This window comes from Symphodus melops (assembly GCF_947650265.1).
Source record: "Symphodus melops genome assembly, chromosome: 15".
In the NCBI taxonomy this organism is placed as follows: Eukaryota; Metazoa; Chordata; class Actinopteri; order Labriformes; family Labridae; genus Symphodus; species Symphodus melops.
Window position 1 is genome coordinate 13,842,728 of NC_136705.1, and position 22,040 is coordinate 13,864,767.

The following is a 22,040-nucleotide window of genomic DNA, read 5'->3' on the forward strand; positions in this document are numbered from 1 at the left end:
TTGAATTGATGTGTCTTGCAATGCAGTGAACATACATTGTTTTTGACACACCAATTACGAACACGCTCCTCACCAGAGACACAAGGACTGGTGTATGCAGCCTAGCTATCATGGTGGTTTGTTGGAGAAAATCCTAGCTCCCATCCTGGCTAGTAGGTGATCAAACACAAAATCAATAATGATCAACTTAAATGCCTCAACTGAATCAGGAGAAAAAGCCCAATTTCTCTACAGAACACTATACCCCTACAAATCAAATTAAACACATACTATTATCCCATATAATGGGGAACAAAGATCTATTAAAAAGATGAGAATAGCAAGTGTGTATATGCCATCTGGTACAGAAAGAAAAGATAAGAACTGAAGATGAACTCAAGCATCATTACAACAAAACGATTGCCATTTGGGAAAGAGTCAGTTACAGTCAGGGCTTAGACACCAGACCCTACCATACTCTCTTGGCCTTCCCTCAAGGTGTAAAATAAAGATGAGAAAGACAGATTTCCAGTGAAAGCAGAGGTCATCAAAGTGACATATATAATACATGTACTGTATATATGAAGTTGCCATGTGTTGTTTTGAAGATGTATGGTTTTGACACAACTGGTCACACTTAACCAAACCACATTCACACACTGATGGAAGTGTCCATCAGCATTAACTAATTCTATTCATAAACATTTATATGCCACTGATGCAGCAGTGGGAGCAATTTGGGGTTCAGTTTCTTGCCCAAAGAAACTTCGACATCTGACTGCTACGGCATTGTTTCCCAACTCTTTTTTCCTCTGAACCCTCCCGCTGAGTGGCCCAAGGACCCATTCAAAATATGATGAATTGCACCCTAACATTGACTCAATTATAATCATGTTCATTGATAAAGCCCCATAGGCATACAAGTGCTTGTTCTTAGTAACCTTTCTATAAACAATCTAGTAATCAAGATTTAAGCTCAAATTATGTACAAATCTATTTGACAGCCTCAGAGCAGACAGAGCCTTTTGGTTCCAGACCTTCTTTCTCAGATATGCCTTACTGGTCTTTAAAAAAAAAAAAAAGCCCCCAAGACCCACAGACAAAAAAAAAAAATTAACATTCATTTGTTTTCCTTAAAATCTGAATGTGGATGTATGGCTAACTCTATTATCACATGTGTTTTAAAGAGGTAAATTGTGTTTGAACAAACCAGACAAGTTGAATAATATTGAGATTTTAAGGTGCCTCCCCTTAGGGGGGGTAGAGCCCAGTTTGGGGAACCAATAAGTTGAGTGTTGCGTGAGTTTCATTCTCAAGTCCAAAAACGCAATTTTGCACTCCTGATCTTGCACTGTATGGTTTGCATATCAGCAAATGTGTGGAGCCAAAAAGCTATTTAAAGTAAGAGGTCTGAATGGGGAACGTCTAATCACAACATGAACAATGACATGCTTAAATAAATTAGCTTCAGACCTCAGGCTGATAGGATACTTGTTCAAATGATATGCTAAATATGTCATGGATTGGAAGAGAAACGTAGTTGGAAAATACATATACTGTAAATGAATGTGTGTGAATTAATTTGCACACGTGCTGCACCAAGGTCATTGAAGAAAATGAGACAAAGGACATCGAGCACAATCAAGCAAATTATACTTAAGCAGACAAAAGACGGGTAACTGCTTTGCATATAAAAAGCGACACATATCTGTAATCTAAACAAGGCTTTTCAGTTCTACAAAAATGTAATCACAAAATGATGCAAATGCAAACATTCAATAGGATTTGCACATTTACAGATAATGTGCATCCCGTTTTTTGTTGATAAGGCTTCTTTAAAGCAACATACTTGGATGTTCCCAGAAATGTAACAGTTTTTCTAAAGTAAAGAAGAAGAAACGAATGGGTACAGAAATAAATATTCCAACTGACTGTACATGTGAACACATACTAAGAATAGCCCAGATGTTGTACTGCTTTATAGTCGAGGTATTGTTTTTCATGGCTGAGCCTGAAAATCATGGTAAATTTATCCCTGTTGACAGATAAAGATCATCTGCTGGGTTTAAAATCTCTCCATGACCTTCCTTGTGCTCCTCTGTTGCATCTTGTGTTTTCTCTTCTCAAATGTCTCAGAGGAAACAGAAAGAGAAGATGGAGAAAAAATACTGAGTATATAACTTTTACAAGTGTCATATAGAGCACTAGGGTTGGTTGTTTTTGTTTTTTTCCCTCTCTCGATTGAAGAAAGACAAAAAAACTCAAAATGAAACAATATAATCTTACATAGAAGCTTGGTCATGAAGTAAGTTGCAGCAAGGCATTGGCATGAGGGAATTAGCAGTGACAGTGAGCAGTGCCAGGTTATAAAGGCTGCTATAAAAGTTAAGTTTAGCAGGTAATGGACTCAGACTTAATGAACTTTAACATAGGGCTGGTAAAGTAATGGGATGTTTATTATGGCAATGATTCCAGGCAGGGTTTGTTAGGAGGAAATAAATCCAGAGAGGAAAGAAAAATAAAATAAGGGCAAGGCAGGCAAATAGTTGAGAGTCTGAGGCTAAAAGTAATTATTGGCTGGTATAAACAAGTAAAAAGAAAGGTAAAAATACACAACACAGTTTGTAATGGAATAAGGTGAAAGCTGAACACAATACTGCAGGACACAAACATCTCACTACTCACAATTACAGTGAGTCTGGAATGTTTTATTGTACGTTAAGTGTTAGATAATGTACATTTTACAGTGAACTAATATTATTGAGTGCAATGTGAACAGTAGTACCAATTGTAACTTAAAGCACTGCATACCATCATGCAATACATTGTAAGTAGTAAAAAAAAACACAACTATGATTCAATTACTGGCCCTAAGAGGTGCCCGTCAATGAGCACCTGAGTATGCAGTAGCAAATTGTATTGGACATAACCAAAGATTGACACTTTATTATGTCACTCATAATGTGAACAATGTTCAGACGTGCCAAAAAACCATGACAGTGGGACTGTGATCCAACATGCACAACGTCAGGACACTGAAGTTGAGGTAGCTAAATACACAATACTTAAACAATTATTTAATCCAGACCTTTGCTTCTCCTACTGTTATACTTTGAAGAAAATGTCCTGCAGTAATAGCAAAGAGAGTTTTTGTTACTTCCACTGATGCAACTTAATTTACACAAATAATGTAACATAAACATAACATCAACATAATTGATAGGAACATTTTGGCATTTGTGAATATGATAGAATGTTTCTAATCAGCTGGTAGCCACCTTAAAGAAACCTCAATGGATACTATTTACATAACCACCATTTTTCTTTGATGTCATTCTCAGTGTAGGAAGTCAGTTTTTCAATGCTAACTCTAGCTTCAGCTAATATTATATGGATGTATGCACATGCATTTGTGTGTTTGCTTGTGTGAAGCTGCCTGTCTGCCAGTTTCATTGTGTTTTGCAGTCACTCACTTCACTTCTATAGTACATGTTCTTGGGTCTCTGCTCATGTTCATGTTGTTTGGCGGTGTGCATGTGTTGCACTTGAGTTGTCTCAAAGCACAAACTCATTCATAAATCAGTTGATATGTTGTGGCATTTCTGTCTCTTCTACTTCAAACAAAAAAGCACTGTTGAGTCACTGAGTGCATCAGTGCGCATAGGGAGACTCTGAAATAAAGTTTTTCTCCTTTCTCTTATTCATACACACGTTTACACTGAGCACTATACAAAGCCCTGGCAAATGTTTATTTTTCTCTTCTTTGCATTGAAATGAAATGTTTTGACCATGGCTGACCTTTCTTTTAATGAATTGTTATTAATCTCTCTTTGTATCTTATCCAAATCTGACCATTACATAATTTCAACTGCTTGATAAGCCTTTTTAATCTTCCCAGGATTAAGACATCAACCACTTAATTTTGCTAGGCAGAGCAGCTCCAATGACAAAGTCCTGAATGTCATTAAGTTACAAAAGAGGAATGATATCAGATGAGACAGTCTGCTGGAGAGGTTTGGTATGAACTTGTAAGAAGAGCCGCAATTACTCTTCATGATCCGGCTGTCACACCACAGAGAGATGAGGAGGGATGACCAGCTGACACACTGTTTGTTCACAGAAAATGGAGTTCTAAAACTGCAGGAAATGTTATCACGACACTGTGACCCTCTTGTTTAATATCTGGAGCCTTAGCTCTTCATCTTCATCTAACCTTTTTATAAAGGCCTTAGCTGTGCGACTAGTACAGAATGAGTAGTGCATGCAAATACAATAAAAGAAATTAACTATTTTAGAAATTATCCTATGGTTTGGAAACCTTTGGAATTCAAACAGGCAGGTTTCCAATCCAAATGAATCAAACATACATGGATCATTAGATTAGCCCATCGGAATACAAACTCCCAAAAATGTAACGATGAAAAAACTGATAATTTGCAAATCAGGTTTATAATAAAAGTAAAGACTGTAAAGTTAATCTGTCCTTATGTTTAGAGGTCACTCGACAAAGGGAGTCAAAAAAAGAGGGCTTTTCGCCATCAAAATAGAGCCCAATGTATTAAATCTGAAAAAAAAAAAACTATTGCCCACTTTCTACCATGCATAGTTGCAGGTTTTGTTGGATATTTATAGTAGATATGTGGCATATTTTGAGGTATGATCAATTACATCCTAAAATTGGAGACTTATTCTTCATAGGCGCAGAGATAGGCTGCATTACAGTTGTCAAGACTGGCATGTTTACTGATATTATTTGTCCTTTTTCATTCAATAGAAAGCATTGGGGAGGACAGATGGCAGACAGGCAAGAAGAAGAAAATGGCAGGTAGGATATAAACAAGTCTTCGAGCCAGAGAATCAAACAGCCAGACCGCAAAACAAGCCAGCAAGCCGGACCAGCAGAGTGTGACAGTCAGTGAAAGTCTGTGTTTCATGGGTTTGAAAAAAAAAAAAAAAAGAAGCTCCCCTCCCCATAAATGTAGTTGGTAGGGGGCTTAAGATGCTGAGCCATCTAAAAGAACACTTAACGTACTGACGCAAGAAAATGTCAGCAGTCAGTCAGCATGGAACAGACGGACTGAACTTTTCAAAATTAAAAGAGCTCTGCAGAATACCTAAAGTCAAACTGGGAGATTCAAAGTAACTGTGTATGATTTTCTGTTCTTTAAAATATAAGTCCTGTAATGACAGAATATGTAACATACAGTATAACAACCAGCCCATCATAAAACTTGGTACAGAGTAAAAGTAAATGGATATACCAGAATCTCCAATCTGTACACAATGCAAGAAATACGAATTGCACGAATAATTGTTTCCTTTGCTGAATTAAAGTCAACTTCTATGAATTTACATTTTCTTAGAGACAAATATTGCAGAAAGGATATTAATGCATTTTTCTCCCACATTATTTTCTATCTTCCTTTTAATAGGATACTTTGTTTTCCATTTTTCTATTTTTTTCCTATCCTGCAAATCTTTCTTTTCATTTCCTCTGTAGCTCTCTTATCCTCTTCCTTTCTCTATACTTGTCACAATGCAGAGTTGCACATAGTTCTGTAAGTCCCAGTAATAAGGCGCTTTTACAAGCACTGATTAAGTGTTTGGACTTGGATGAAGACTGGAAGAAAGGTGATGGGTTGAATAATATAAATGTCCCTAAAGCTGAATCTATCAACAGACTGGATAATATTAACGCAGCATATCACGGCCGTGGTTCTGAGCTAACAGACAACACTGAGACTCTGTGCAGGCTGAATGATAGACAATTTAATGATCAGTGTGGAGCCATTATATACAGTACAACAGGTGTCATAAATTCCTTCCCACTTTGGATATTTCTATACATGGTCTGGAGAATCACATCACCTTTACTCTTTCAATGTCAAACCTCTATTTGAACAATTCCTCATTCTACTGTCAACTGAGGCCATACATTAATGCTTTTGGAGTACCTCAAATGACATGCTTCTCTTCAAATATGGTCATAGCTTCTCAGAATAGATTGTAGTCTGCTAACAGCAAAGTCATCTCTACAAAGTGTAACCAAACTGAACGTATTCACAGAAATTTGTACTATCAAAAGGTGCTTTGTTTGCGCTTCTTCTCACACCATCTTGTGTGCAGCGATCATGTTATTCAACTAGCCCATAATGCCAGGAAGGTTGCAATCGTACATATTTTTTTCCAAGTAATGGCGTGTTCTTGATTTAAAATTCAGTCCATCCAGTCTGATATCGTAGCAAGACCGTGAAAAGACCAAGTAAAAATGCTTTTGATTCTGAGACCCTCAAAAAGTGGTCTTGATACGATCTTGGTCTTGGCAGCACCCTTCCATATCTGCTGAAATCAGTTCAAAAACTGGAACATCGCGTCATCATTTTTTAAGTGCAACGCATGATAAATTAAAGATTCAAAAAGGTGGCTTCCATATTTTTATTGATTTGATTTTGAAATACTGTGTTATTATTTGATAGAATTGTTTGCAAATGTACTTAATTTGTTTCCATATTTTAAAATTATATCAAAATCAACCAGATATCACGTCAAAGTGTGTAATGTCGAGTAGCGGTATCTTAGTATCGAACTTATTAACGGCACATGAAAGAAGACCCAGAAAAAGGCAGGAGTCCACAAACAAGCTCTGCACCATGCAGCTGTTTGAGTCCTTTTAAAAACCCTGGAAGATTGAACTTTACAAAATAGACTGGCAGTTTTTTTTTTCCCTACCAAACCCGGAAAAAATTTTCATGTTGCGTGGGAGGCTTTTTGCTTCGCCATGATAACAAAGATGGACACGGTTAAAAAAAAGAAGTAAAAAGATAATCTTTTATAAACTTGTCTCTTTATACAATACATTGTGTTAAATCTTGAAAGTTTACTGTCCAATAGTAGGACATTTCAATATTTCATACTTTTTCTCTGCCTTGAGGTCATAAACCTTTGAGGAGTCACACCGGACACACACATACATACGCCACTACTCGGTACAGTGTGTGGGACTGGTGTGGGGTGACATAAGAAATAAGTGAACATGACAGAGAGAAGGTGTACCTCATTATCACAGGCACAGACATCAGGCTGTGCAGTTTGATGCGTCTGTCAGAGGTGTCCTTGTGTAAGTGTGTGTTAGGGATTTTGGCTTGAGAAAAAAAGGAAGATGTCCGTGTAAGAGTGTGTATTGTGTGGGGAGTTTAAAGTGTGTGTATAGTATATATTCCAGTGAGACTCAGAGTTTAGTTTCCTCATTATCCAGAAACAGACAGAAAGTCTTTAAGTGAGGATCAGATTTACCACTGAGATCAAGGTTACATATCACACAAAGAGAAAAACTGTGGTGTATGCAGCCATAGCCTCACCTTTGTTGTACTTCATCACAGCGATATAATAATATTTACTTTGTTGAACAATTTAAGTGATTCTTTCATGCTGTTGCTGTCATCTTTAATCCTCTCCTTTTCTCACAGCAGCCCTCTTGGTGTTCCGTGGCAGATGTGCTGTCTATCTACGGTGGCCTTGAACTAATTCGCTTTTGTCACATTCCCAAGGAGGCCAAATGAAAGTGGCATCTATTGGTGGTAGATAAGAGAATTAACCTGTCAGATATAGTAATGTCACTGCCAAACTGTGATAACTTAACACTCTGCAAAGGAAAGAGTTTGGCCACCATAAAAAAAAAAAAAAAATCATAGTATGGTTTCAGTTTGGAGTTTTGGGTAAAGCTGCAAGTTCAAATCTTTACTGCTGACTCCACTAACCCTAACCTATCCTGAATGAGTTTATGAATGAATGCCTGTTTAATCTCTTCCTTGCATGAACTTGCCTGGTGTGCATGTAAGTGAGGGATTGCATCGATGGAAAAAAAAAGAAGCATACATTAATAACACAGAGAGTGAGACAGAGAGATTGGTCAAGAGAGCCAAAGAGTGAGGCAGCATATTAGAAACCCAGTAATCTGCATCTGTTTGTGTGAAAACAGAAACTGTAACAGACAAATTAGCCATGTTACATTGCTTTTTGAAGCAGCAGCATACTTTTCCATTGAAACATTCAGCACAAAGTACACAGATTAGAGGTCTTGTCTAATTTGGCTTCCGCAAAAATAACTTTGCCTTGCACTGCATAAGCACTCATTCAAACTTTGTTTTGATTGAATCGGAGTTTCACAAAGTACACTAGAGTATTTTTAATTAAATAATTATATGTTACATAAAATGTGAAAAAAAATAATAAAAGAGTGTTATGATGCAACTGTCACATCCCTGGGTTAAGTGTTCTGTTTATTTCTGTTTCCCTCATGCATCATGTCCTGTGCTTGTGTTTTACTTGTGTGTTACTTACCCTGTGTCTTGTTTCATGTTGGCTGCATGCCCTTCCCCCAGTGTTTCCCAGTCTGCTGATTACCTGATGTGTCTCACCTGCATCTTGTTAACTCCACCCCCTGTTCAGTATTTAATGTCTGCCTTCCCCTCACTCTGTGCCAGTTCGTCTTGTCTCTTCATAGCAGCTTTACCAGCACTCTTTGTCCAGCCTTCTGATCTGAACCAGTTTTGTTTTTGACCCTGATTTCTGCCTGCCGTTCTTGTACTTTTGCTTGGACTGACTGATCACCGTGTACCGAACCCTGCCTGTCAATAAACGGATTGTGATTCTGCTTTTCACCCTGAGTCGTGCGCTTGAGTCTCTTGTCTGGTCGTGATAACAACACCATTTGTAAAGTGTGAATATTCTAAATTACAAAATAAATTGTAACTGAAAGTATTTAGACACAAGACAAGCTGATACCAATTCAGAAAGTAGAAAAATAAAACAACAAAAGGAGTTTGTCATAAACAATCATGAAAATTCAAATCTTATTAAAATCCACTCTACACCTCTGGTAATTTTTTCTCACATCTCAAATGAACAAAGGCTGTCTCAGTCTGCACTGTATCCAAACAATGAGTTTTTCATTTTCGAAGTTAAACCAGTGAAATACTTGTGGATATTATACTTATTGTGAAGTTAATAACCATGTTCAATGTTGTAGAAAATCAACAATGTCTTTACTAGTGTTAAAAATGATTCTGCACTTGCATTCTGCATTATGATTATGGCACTATTATATAGAGCCAAAACAAGTTTCCTATACTAAATAATGCCCGGAAAATGATGAACTGAATCATGCAGCCAAGCAGCCGACTCTGAACTTAATTGTCCAGGGCACCCAGAAAACACTTTAGCTAAAAGCAAAGGTTGCCAAGGAAGCCTTAACAGTTAACACAAAACTACCTATAGCATCCCACGTTAATGTTCTTAGAGACTGGCAATGGAGAGCAAATACACAGAGAGTTCTTGTTTTGTGTTTATACAGACAGCTAGGGAAAACACAGGGAGAAGCTCTCACTACCTCTGAAGTTGAGATAATGAATCAGCACAGAGCACTGGAGACCCTGAGCTCTCACCTCCACAATCAGATGCAAAACAAGAGCAAACTGAACGGCTCACAATAGTCTTTGAGAGAAAGACCTTGAGATACTGAAGATAGTTTTGGCAAACGATTGCGGTATTAGTATGCACAATTCTATTCTAAGTTCATTCAACCTTCAGAGATGTTCATATCTACTTCGCTATTCTAACAATTTTTCACATTTTCACATTTGTCATGGCCGTGCTCATGCTTTGCTTCAGTTTCTTTTACAGTACAATGCACAATATTTCTCTTGAGTCTAAAATGTGATATGATTGTTTGCTTAAGTCTAAACCCTTGAACCCACATCAGACAACCTACTTGGTAATGATACAAGACATACACCTTTACTTAATAACAGACATTTATCTGGCTCCCTTAGAATCATTTGATGTGTGTGTATTTGTGTGTGCTCGTTTGTGAGTGTCTGGTTTCATAAACATGGCTTGAGGCTGTGATTAAGGAGAAGCACTTTTCTAACAGCACCATTTGTTCTCCCTTTCTACGGTTTGCTGTCCTGCAGTGCTACAGTAAAGTAATCTCCTAAGTGTACATGTGCGTTTGTGTGTGTGAGAGTGTGTGTTTGTTCCTGTGGGTGTGATATTTGGCTTCTTTTTTGATCCTGCAGGTGTGTTATGTAATGGTGTCAAAGAGAGGGCAACTCTATACATCAGTGCATTAGTCTATTTGGGTTACTGTTTTTGTATCTGATTCTTTAACAGCAGTTAAGTTCTTGCTGCTTTTACCTTTTCTGTTCTCACTGATGAAAATAAGAGCACTGGGACTGTGTTTCATTCCTCACTGAGACATAAGATAGGAGAGTTTTGAGAATTGACTTCATTCGTTTTGAACTACACTGCTTGTCAGGTATCATGTTTCTTTTCAACCTCTCTGAATTAATGATTTTTAGTCTGACTAGATGAAACAAACTCTTTTCCTGGATGTGGCTGTGTGCTGGATTAGTAATTTGTGCATGTATGCATATGCATATGTGTACATGCTTATGAAGTGATGAAATGTTCACAAAGAAATACATGTAGAGGTAAAAGAACAATAACACTTAAAACTAAAACAGGTGCCTCTTCAGCTATTGAAGACCAACACATTTTAGATGAGTCATGCATTCAGTCTGAGGAGCCGGAGTCAAAGGTTTTTGCTTTTCTTTGTAAAAAAAAAAAAAAAAAAAGGCAAACAGGATTTTTAATCAATACAAGATCTTTAGGCTAATAAACCTGCAGCTATTCTGGGCAGAGCTCAACTCTTTTGTAGTTGCTGGAGGATTTGCTTTACTGCATATTATACCTAGGAAATCAATCAATCAGATGCCCGTCTTTTTTTTTATATTCAACATTTGATCCTTTTATTCCATCAAGGTCCTTGTGTGTTATGTTAATCCAGTTTAAAAGTGGACTTTTAGTTAGTTAGCAGGCTTACTGACATCTGTCAGTCAAGAAAAAAGCCTTTGGCCAGATTATCTAAATATACTGTACATCCACAGAAATGTGTTGAATAAATCTCTGAGTAATAAAGATCATGGCATTATACAAGGAGTGCTAACCTTTATTGATACAGCTATCTATTCCTCCCCTCCATGTGGTTGAACTGAGAGTTTGGATTGAAGGCAGAAAACCAATGGCTTAAAAGACAGAAGACAGCAACACATGCTCTCCATCGTTATACTCAAATTGTACAAGCAACAAGCCCTAATCCATTGAACCAAAGTGCACCCTTCCAAGGTCATCATTATGTAGGCTTTGCCCACTTGGGAGAAGAAGCAAGAAAATGAATGACTACAATCATACCCCTCTAATACAACAGCATAAGAGGGAGATGCTGAAATAATGCAATTAAATTAAAGCGCTCATGTGTAAAAGATTATCCACTTGGTTTGGTTTGAGGGGGAACAGGAATGTAATCAACAGAGACATTACAGAAAGCAAATTAATGGTCTCTATTCTTGCACTTCATTGTGGTATTTTTACGATGATGCTGCTGTATTGGCTGTTATACAAAAGGGAATGAGAGATAAAGGATTTATAAAAGGCCAATTTCAACCATAGGCACTGCAGATGCAGGTTGTTCACCTTTGTTTAATCATTAAGACAACATCTGCCTGACATCAATACTGGTTTAAAAACATCTTTAGCATTATTTGATTGGACAGAAACACTATAGACTGCTGACAACAATGGCTTCAGGAAATGAGAAATGTTTCGTTTCTCAATTTTAATCTATTAAATAATTGTAATCATATTTGAACTATTTCTATCAATGGCTCTCTAACTTTCTTTGCATGGTTCTTTGCAACCATTTCAATTTCACCTTGAGATGCTGTCTGAAGAAATCTTATCGACCAGTCACATTGGACAAGACGGGTCATTGCCTTTGACCCCAGGAATCCATTGGGAAGCGTTACTATAATACCTGTTCTTATCTTATACATAAATTAAGATCACAAAGTTAGACGTTCAAGTCTTAGAGGGCAGATAGAGGAATCTTTGTAACCTTTTGCATGAGACAAAACAGATGTGATATCAAATATCAGCACAAACAAAAACAACTTGTGGACATCACAAACACTTTCAAAGGGTTTCAAGATATTTTCCTTAAACCTGTCCTTTGTCTAAGCCATACCACAATATATTAGCGTTTGGAAATTCATGAGCCTTCTAACATTCATGGCTCCTTGAATTCTCAAAGTTTGAATGACATGGTACACAAAATCCAACGATAAATGCATCTTCAAAGCCTCTTCCTCTGTCAACTCATACAAATACAAAGATGCCTTACCCCCTCCAATATGATGGGATAGACCTCCTAATTGTCAATAAAAAGGAATTTCCCCAGTTTTTCAGTGCCTTATTTGCAGATTTTGCATAAAAATGTTCAATCTGAATCCAGGATGGGGTGGGGGGTCTGGATCAGTTTGGGAAGTGATCTTCTTTTACTTTGTAGCCCCAAAGTGAGGCTAATGATCCATTATAAGATATTACTTCATTGATTCCCAGAGGAGAAATTCTGGCATGGCAGCAACAATACAGAGAAATAGGACATACAGAAACAGAATAGATAAGATAAACACGAATACAATAACAAGAGGTATATACAGAATATAAATAGTGAGTTGACAATCTGACCTTTAGTCTGCAGTCATTATTATTTACATTCTAACTGTTGTTTTCTTAACTCTCTTGAAAAAAGACCTGACAAAGAAAACATTTTCACATTCTGCAAATCTGTATCATAACTTTATTTGGACAAATCCTTCAATTGCAAAAGAAAAAGAAAAAGTTTCTTTTTTTTCCTAGTCATACTGCTGAATTGAGCCTGTGAAATCTGATACTCTACTACATGAGCTGAGATTTCACAGATAAACAGGCCCTCTTGCCACAATGTTACAGACCAAGTAATGGTGGTTTTTACAACTGCATCATAGATGGCACATGACAGTCTTGCATAGACATCATTTAATGCTAACCACTGGCTTCACTGGAGTTACAGATGAATAGACTTTTATTTTCAGAGGTATACATTATCTATGAGATGATGATAGACCTTGATAGATGATTTGTCAATGCCTAAACCTAACCAATCAAAACAATGCGCGAGCAACCTTTTTCAACACGTCAGTTTTAGATGAGCTAAAGTGAGGATATATTGATAATGGTCAAGAAACATGCCAAGTTCGATCAGTATGCGTCACCATAATGTGGAATTTAAATTGCATCAATGGAGTCCTGCATCTGTTAGGTACGATATTGACCTTCAATTGACTGCACATTACTTATCTGATCTACTGTTGTCAATAGCTCTCACACTGGGCTGACAATACAAAGTAGACACACACACCTCCTAGTTTAGTGAAATAACCATCAAATGTGTGTACTGAAAGGTGATCTTTCTGATTTTGTTTTCCGGCAAGTAAGTAAGTAAGTGAGTGAGTGAGTGAGTGAGTGAGTGAGTGTGTGTGTAACTGCTAAATAGCAGCCTGCAATTGCCTGAATGGATAGTACACACAGCAGCCGAGGATCAACGACAAGACTTCAAGATTCACAAAAAAAAAAAAAACAGCTTCAATTCAAACCCTGACTTTTTATGTCACTGGAGAGATCCCTACAGCTAGTGTGCGTTTGCTGCCCTGAACAACATCCAGGTCAAATTACCAAGAATCAAGAAGAAGAAGCTACATAGACTTATCGTGATTGGACAGGAGAGTTGGTGACCTTGGCAACTACCCATTATCCGGAGCGCCTGGGGGGGTGGGGATAATGTTTACTCCCCCGATGGGAGAAACAGGGAGGCAGAGAAAGCTAACCAGAGGGAGGGTTTCTCCAATCCCATCAGGAATCTGCCAGCATCCATCCAATAATTTCTATCCATATGGCTGACATGGTAACTGTTACCAGGCGGCAGGATCACCTAATCACCTCTTGTTCTCTCCCTTTGTATATGTTTTCCCAGAGTCTTTTTTTTTTTGTAAACGTCACTTACCCAAACATCAGCACACAATTTTTATTTCTGGTATCGTCGAGCTAAGAGACACGCACGCACACCATGCACACAGTGGGATGCCACAAGGGGTGATGATAGAAGACTAGTAATGATGTTCTCCTCTCATCAGATGCACACAGAGAGGGAGGGATGGTACAGAGGTGGGATGTTAGTTTTAAAACAGTCTGACAAATTTGAAAAATCAGGACATGATCTCTCTGCATGCCTCTTGAGTTTACGTAGCAGTCACAAAAAGGAGCGCAAATATGTCAATTAAAAAAAACTGTTTTCATGCACAGCCCTTTGTATGAATATAGAGTGCATGCTTTTGTCTCCTTTAAGTCCTGTGAGAAACTGAAATCAGCCATTAAATGACAGGCTCAGCTTGTCAACATGGTGCGTGTCTAGTATGTCTGTATATATATCTCATATTTTAATATTTCATATTTTAATCTCTTATTTTGTCCTAATGTCAGGTTTTTTTTTACATTGTTTTTGATTTTCTAATATGTCTACTTGACGTGAAAATGATCGCATATGGCGATCTATCATTATAAACCTAATGGGTGCAGCAGGCCCAAATGCAGAAAAAGTCTACCGTCCATTTATATTAAATGTTCTTTCATTTTCTCTCTCTCTACTTTTATTTTCTTCTTTAACAAGCGGCTCACAGTTGGATTGCTCAGTGCTTGAACATCAGTCATTAAGACTGTAAGTAAATTCACTTTGAAGAGGAGACTGCTAAAATCTGAAGGTGACTCTTGGTGTCTGAGAACATAAAGTGCTGTGCCAAAATGTGTTTTATAACATCAGTGGCCCCTTCTCCTTTCGAAAATCGCTACTCATTTTTAAGTGTATTGCACTGTCCAGTATTTTGGAGCCAAATCATTAACAGCTGGTTCCAAAACCGTACTGAATCATTCCTAAATGAATGCTTGTTCATTATACCTTAGATCGACATGTTTTATACATTGTTTTCCCTGTTATAAATGTGTATGAGTGTGGGTGTGCATGTGTGACCATGACATCAAAACAAAGATGAAACATGTACTTGTGTGTGAAACACAGCACACTATATTGAAAGTAATTAATATGTGCCTGCATGCATGATAGTGTCCATTACAGCTATCTGTAACAGCCTATACATGTAATTAATGACAGTAAAACCACTATGCAATTTGTTGGCGAACTTGTTCACATCAAAACAAAATAACCATATGTGTTTACATCTCTGCTGTACCTCCTCTAGTACTGAATGAACACATGTTCAAATGACAATATGCATGATAACTGAAGTGGAGCTTCAGAAAAGCTTCAAACAGAATACTTGAAGCAACAGCACGCACATGCTTACATTTCACTAACATGGCATGTTTGTTTAATAATGGGCTGGATGTAACAGCTGTGGAGTGCATTTCATAGTCGTGTCATTATGTAATGAGTTAATCCATGTTTCTGAATACTTGCTGTTGTCTTTCGCTTTGCACTAATTGGTTATTTTTTTGGACATGCAAAGTTGCCAGAAATGTAGGCCTTCTCTTTACTATTCCAAACAAACAACACAACTCCATGGTGATACAACTTAAAGCGGCCTTTTTGATTTTGTTTAATGTCCTCCTAAGAGAGCAAAAAGACAGACCCGTGACTACAACATCCAATATATAATTCAACACTCAACAGGTGCTGGGTCGGGGACAAGTATAACTACAAGGTGCCGTGTGATACTGTACAGCAAGAAGAAAGAGCCATTTAAAAATATGGAATACAATAATATGCCACATTGGTAATGAACATATAGCTTTAGGCTTTCAGGACAAGAGCTTTCTGATGATAGTGCCAAATGAAAAATGCGAGCAAAACGCCCCCTCTCTGTACAGTGGTATAATGGAAGGACAGAATTCACATGAGCCAGCTCAAGCCTAGTCTACTTTGTATTTGAAAATCCACTGTGTAAATATTATCAAGTGCACCTTGCTTCTCAAGAGAATGAGATCTGAAACTCCGATTTGTGTGACTACTGTTACTCAAAACACACCAATGCATGATGAGTAGACTTAACACCCATTGGTGCCGCACACTTTACTTGGAACCCATATTCTGCATTGATTAATAGCAGGTACTTGGACATGCCGTCGGTTTTACATCAGGAACAGGAAATGGAAAGGTGATAAAAGGAACAGATTAGAATAAGAACAGGTTAAATGGGTACTAATGAATGGATTAGGAAGTAAATCACGAAGTGGACAAGCTGATGAATGATAATAAACCCTCTTTGTTTTTGTTGGAAATAGTAATTATATCCAATCAACCACCTTGCTTGTCTGGAGAAAAAAAAAATCATCAAGCCCTTCTTATAACCCATTCCTTTTTCTGTAAACCATGAAGCTGAATTAAAAGAAACAAGGTACACAGGTTGGAGCAGAGAGGCGAAGGACCTCTTTAAGCAGATTCAAGCTCTGTGCTCATGCAAGAGAAATATTCTAGGAAGTGGAATGATAGAAAGACGTATGAAGAATGCGGCCATTTTCATCTCTACCACACTTGAAGGCCCTCCTTAATGACAGTGTTGTTTTCTCCCCCTGGCGCACCATCTTAAATGAGGAGTTCCTCTCATCTCTTCTGTGATACACTCGTAAGATAATGTCTGTCTTGCAGCTCTATATCACCATCTTATAAACCACACTGATAATACTAGATATGGGGACAGCTCATGAGAATGTTTCCACTTTCTCTTCTTTATTCATTTTATCTTGCATTTATTTTAGAGATTCACTGACAAGGCAATGGAAACAGCTGGAAATCAGGGAGAGATAGTGTGGGTAATGGCATGCAGGAGAGGAGCCAGAAGTCAGATTCAAACCCGAAATGCCTGCCTGGAGGACCACAGCCTCCATGCATGATTTACTCCACTGCAATTTGTTCTGGTCATCATGGAACCTGCTCACTTGGGTCCATTCAAGCAAAGTATAGAGGCTTCTGTGATCTGTCTCACTTTTTAACGGAGGTCGGATTCCATCTGTGATCTTCTCCAGAGACCTTTATCACAGAATATGTATTGTTTTGTTTTACAGAAAAAGAAAAAAATCCAAATTTCCTTGACATGACATGAATCCCTAATCCCTAGTTTATGAGCAAAAAGTGATGAACGTGTGGCTTCACATCTTTAAAAAAATGCTGGAGAGAAAATGGCTTTTCAATTAAGTTGGTTGAATAGTATCAGGGTTGACTATGCATTTGTTCCTGAATAAAAATGTGTGATTTTCCAGTTGAACTTCATATTTTCGATCAGTATCCAGCCAACTTCCAGACTTCATTGCTTTTTTTTTTGTTTCAAATGTATCTTTGAAATGAACAAAAACCATCACCTGTACTCAAAAGTTTGGTTTTGTGATTCAAATGTTTGTCGTTTGATTTGAGAATACAACAGAACTACAGATTGCAAACAGCAGTGACCTTGAATGGAGACACACCAAAAGAACGCCTGAGAGAAAGAGAGACAGACAGAGAGAGAAGACTGTGAACAAACCTTTTTTGGTCTCTTATCTCTTCAGGATATTGTAGCTGAAGGGTCCTTGTTTGTCAGTGACAGCTGGCCCTATGAACGCCTGCAGAGAAATGCCAAAATGGATCAACAGCACAATAGCTAACTGGACAGGGAGGGTTTAATCTGCACTAGAACCCTTTTTTTAAATCTATGAACATATAGGTTTAACAAAAACATGAGGATTTCAACCAAAGAAAAGAGAACCCTGCCACAGATCACAGGTTTAAAAAACAGGGAGGAGGACCAATTGCAGGTAAAAAACAAAACAAAAGGCAAAAACAAAACTCACTCAAATAATAAATCCAAAAACAAAAAAGCCACGAGGAGAAAACCCAGTAAATCCAGGAGCAGAGGGACACAAATGACAGATTACAGTCTACCAAAGACACACACAATGAACTTACACAGAGGGGAAGAAAAACAGAGACTAAATAGACAAAGGTAATCAAACACAGGTGAGACTGGTTACACAGGTGAGGACAATCAAGGCAATCAGACATGCTTGAAACACCCAAGGAGCAAATAACACAAGACCAAAAAGACCGAGGACAACAACAAATTGAAATACAACCTAAAAAAGATGTTATAAAATAAAACAGGAAACATTTAAGACTGAACTAAGAAACACTGAACACCAAACTAGAAACCTTAAAACACAGGTAAAACAGGAAACCATAGTACAGACAACGTAGAAGGACACAAGGATACAAAGTAACAGAGAAAACACTGAAGCCTAGAACTATAATATAAATCAGAAAACACTTAAGACTGAACGAAGAAACACTAAACACTAAACTAGGAAACACAGGGAAACATCAGGGAACTAAAACAAGACAGGAAATCAGAACTAAAAACAAGGAGGCCTCCCTGTTTTTCAACCCATGATCAGTGACAAACCCCTTAAGCAGCCAATATAGTCACCTGATTCTGAGATGCTGACATGTTACCCACATTTTCCAGGAGAACATCAGTCATCACACCACCATTAAGATGCACGGAGGAAACAAAGCCGAGGAGAGAGGACCGAGCAAATCAGCTGATGGACCGAGCTGAAGACCGATGAAATCAGCTGATCACGTTCAGCTGTCAGTCAGACTAACAGCTGTTTATGTCCATACAAACAAGCACTGTATTATTTCTAATCAAACACATACAGAGTTACAGTGTTTAGTCTCTTTACCTAATAACAAACACCTGAAGAACAACCTGGAGTCTGTTTCAAACCAAAAGAACAATTTCTACTGACTAAAAGATTTCATTTTGAATTGTCAGTTTATTATTTGTTATGATTATTATACAGTTTTGACTTAGCCTAGCCTGTATTTAGACAATGAACTCTGTATTTTATAAACAAAGATATTTATGTCAGGAAAACTGAAAATGATTGATAAGAATCTAAATGATGAAACTTTGTGAAGATAAATAAATGTAAAACGTGTTTGTGACTGACAGACTCCCATCTCAGACTCATCATCTTCAGACATTCAAACAGTCTGTGGGATGATGAACAGAACATGAAAGATGTATTGATTTTATAGAAGTTATAGAGCTTCATATTTAGTTGTTAGTCTTCAGGTCAGAATCTTTTTAATCCCAGCTCATCACAGACAGATCTGCCTCCTCGCTCCTCAATCCTCTCTCCGCTGTTCAAAGAGCTTTGGAACGATCCTCAAAATGGGAGCTCAGGAACTACTTCGGTTCAGCCGAGGACCAAGGAGACTGCAAATAAGAGAACCGGAACATACCCATGTTCCATGCCCGATTACGCTTGTGTATGTACACATTCCGATACAGCAAGGGGCGGTATGCAAACAATTGATTTGCAAATCATCCAAAAAGCAGAAGAAGAAGCAATAACAGCAACCACACATGGGCTGAATTAATTGTACTTACTGTGGTTGTTTTTGTTGTTTCTAAAATGCCAGTAAAGACCTTCTTCCTTCTTTCACGTCTATCATGCAGCTCATAGGACAAAATGGGCCAGTGCTGGGCGGATACAATAGTTTTTAAAGCAACACAGGAGCTGCTTAGAATTAGGTCAAATAGTGTCCACTTACTAGTTTAAGCATGGTTGCATTCACATCTCCTGTGGACTGTTCTTGAATATCGGACATGTCTGAGAAAATCTCTTCAAGTGGACTTGGGTAACGAGTGCGATAAGTATGAGTACGATAAGTTTGTATTGACACTGATGAAATGAACCAGACTTTTAGGTACTGTACTTGTATCCGGGCCCGACATCGCTAGGGTAAAACCAACCTTAGACTTTCTCTTTTATTTAATCTGGGTAGTTGCAACTCGTTCTTGTTGACCAGGTCAATATCACGACACACAAAATCCTCTACACTTTGGTCCAACTTGAAATGAATGGTGTCAAGTACCTCTGACATTCAATGCTGACCCAGCTCATGAAATTACAAAAACTGCATGACCTATAGTCAACACAAAAAGCTATCACTTTCCATCATGGTAATCATTTTAATAATCTCTCACAGCAATCTTTATGCTGGCAAACCAAACCAAAACCTGTTACTCCCACAGATTGTTTCTGTCCTGTCTTGCTGATCGCCTGGAAATGTAGTATTATCTGACCTCTGGCTGTCTAAAAATTATTGAAAATTTTCCAGAGAAGAATGTATAATTCTTCACAAATGTATTTTACAGCCTCACTACTGTATTTATTCATTCGAAGGTCAATTAGTACCTTGTTAAAATACCAGCTGTATACATTCCAGACTTCAAATATTGCTTGTTGCTATGTGTTTCCTGGATGTGCAAACAGGCAGCTGTCAGCTAAACACCTTTACCATACCAACTTTACAAGTTTATAATATGCTTAGAATCATGAAACATGGGATGTGATGGAAAACTGTCCAGTGTGCCAATGAGAGGTATAGATGAGGTTTGCCTTAATGTTGAGAGTGGCGTGAGAGCTGTATCTCAGACGTGAGAAATATGCACATGTTGGGTCAAATCATCAGTGGTGTACCTTTGTTTCAGGGGGTGTTTCGGCTTTTCAACACCAAAAGAGGGTAGAGGGATCAGGCAAGCAAACATTGAGTCAAGTCAAACCAAGTTCATTTGTATAGCACATTTAAAAACTGACCAAAGTGCTTTACAGTCATTCAAACAGATACTTACAAAGTATAAAAAATAGTCACAGACTCAAATCACCCAAAGGATTAAGAAGCAACCATTCTAATAAATAAAGTAAATCATGGACTTGGACCCATAGGATGAGAGTCAAGGACTCATACTCATACAAATATGAGTTTATTATAGTGAAGAAGCAACAGAGAAGTCACCTGATTCACAGGTTTGTTTGCTCCAATAGCTCAGTTTGGTTTCATGGACCTCTACTCACTATACTTTTTTGTTGCTCTCATGAACTCACAAAATCTGGCACCTCTTGAATTCTGATACTAGCTAATACTATCTATCTATCTATCTAAAAAAAAGTGGAAAAGTGAACTTGATCTTTTTAAACAAGAGCTTGTGAAAATCATTGACTGTTAAAATAATCAACATGGCAAATGTGATAGGTTTCTCTACTATGTAAAGGAAGAGTCAATGTCAGCATATGACTGATGCTTTGTTAGTTCACTCAAGGCAGAAATAACTATTCTTAGAAGAGATGGTAGTGTTAGAGAGGATTAAGTGATGTCCAGCAGTTTATTTATCAGAATCATAGCACTAAGAAAGCTTCAGAAACATAATGAACTCGACACATACTTGCCGCAGTAACCTCAAGTGGAGAATGACCGGCACATTCTATACCACATAACTTAAATAGTCATCTTTCTCATCTCTAAAATAAGTCACATATCTTTATGGAAAAGTACACATCAGTGTTTCCTATAGTACACACTGAAAACTTAAAGGGCGTAATCACATTTCAAAGTGTCTCCTGAACGTTGAAGTCTAACTGTCCATCCATGCATCCTTCCATCCATCTGTCATCTGGTGCACATATACACATAATACACATAGTTTGCAATTGGATTCATCAACCCAAAATCATGAAAAGACTGCTTGGCTGCTTTCATAAAAAGCATGATTTTCAATGCCCCAGGACATATGACCAGTAGTGATGTCATCTACCCTTTGATGCTCTGGCTGTCGGCAGGCCATGAAACACACCCTGTCTCTACAGACTCTGAGGTGAAATTACCCAGACAGCGCCTCGGGTCAGACGAAACATTCTGGTTCTGTGTGATGCATGTTTTTAATTCTTTCATATTGCCCCAAATTAACATATTGTCCTGAGAGAAAGATTTTTCAAAAATCTTATTTAAAATGTAAGGGTAAAGTAATGACAAGATGTCTACAGGATATGAAAGTGATGTTTCTGTTGAGTCTTAAATTACCGAATAAATGGAATGTTCAGGATGTAGTGTGTCTGTCTGCTGTGTGATATTTGGGAGGCTGTGGGGCATCTGTATCATGGCAGCATACTAAGTATCCCAAGGGATAGGCATGTGTGTGCGCGCGGGGTCCATGCCTGTATGACCTGACAGGGGTGAGCCTTGAATTATGCTTTTTATCAGAGAAAAAGAAGATAAAGAAAGATACAAACTA

At 37.8% G+C, this 22,040-nt stretch overlaps 1 protein-coding gene across 1 annotated transcript in view; it reads right to left on the reverse strand.

Annotated features, from left to right (window-relative positions):
* Nucleotides 1-17,765, reverse strand: part of slc8a1b (solute carrier family 8 member 1b) — a 181,263-nt gene extending 163,498 nt beyond the window's left edge. Inside the window, exons 1-2 of the mRNA XM_079362486.1 lie at nt 17,752-17,765; nt 17,445-17,523 (exon numbers count right to left, since the gene is read on the reverse strand). The gene's annotated coding sequence lies outside the window, so the exon portion shown is untranslated. The remainder of the gene's footprint in view (nt 1-17,444; nt 17,524-17,751) is intronic.
* Nucleotides 17,766-22,040: the final 4,275 nt, after the last annotated feature.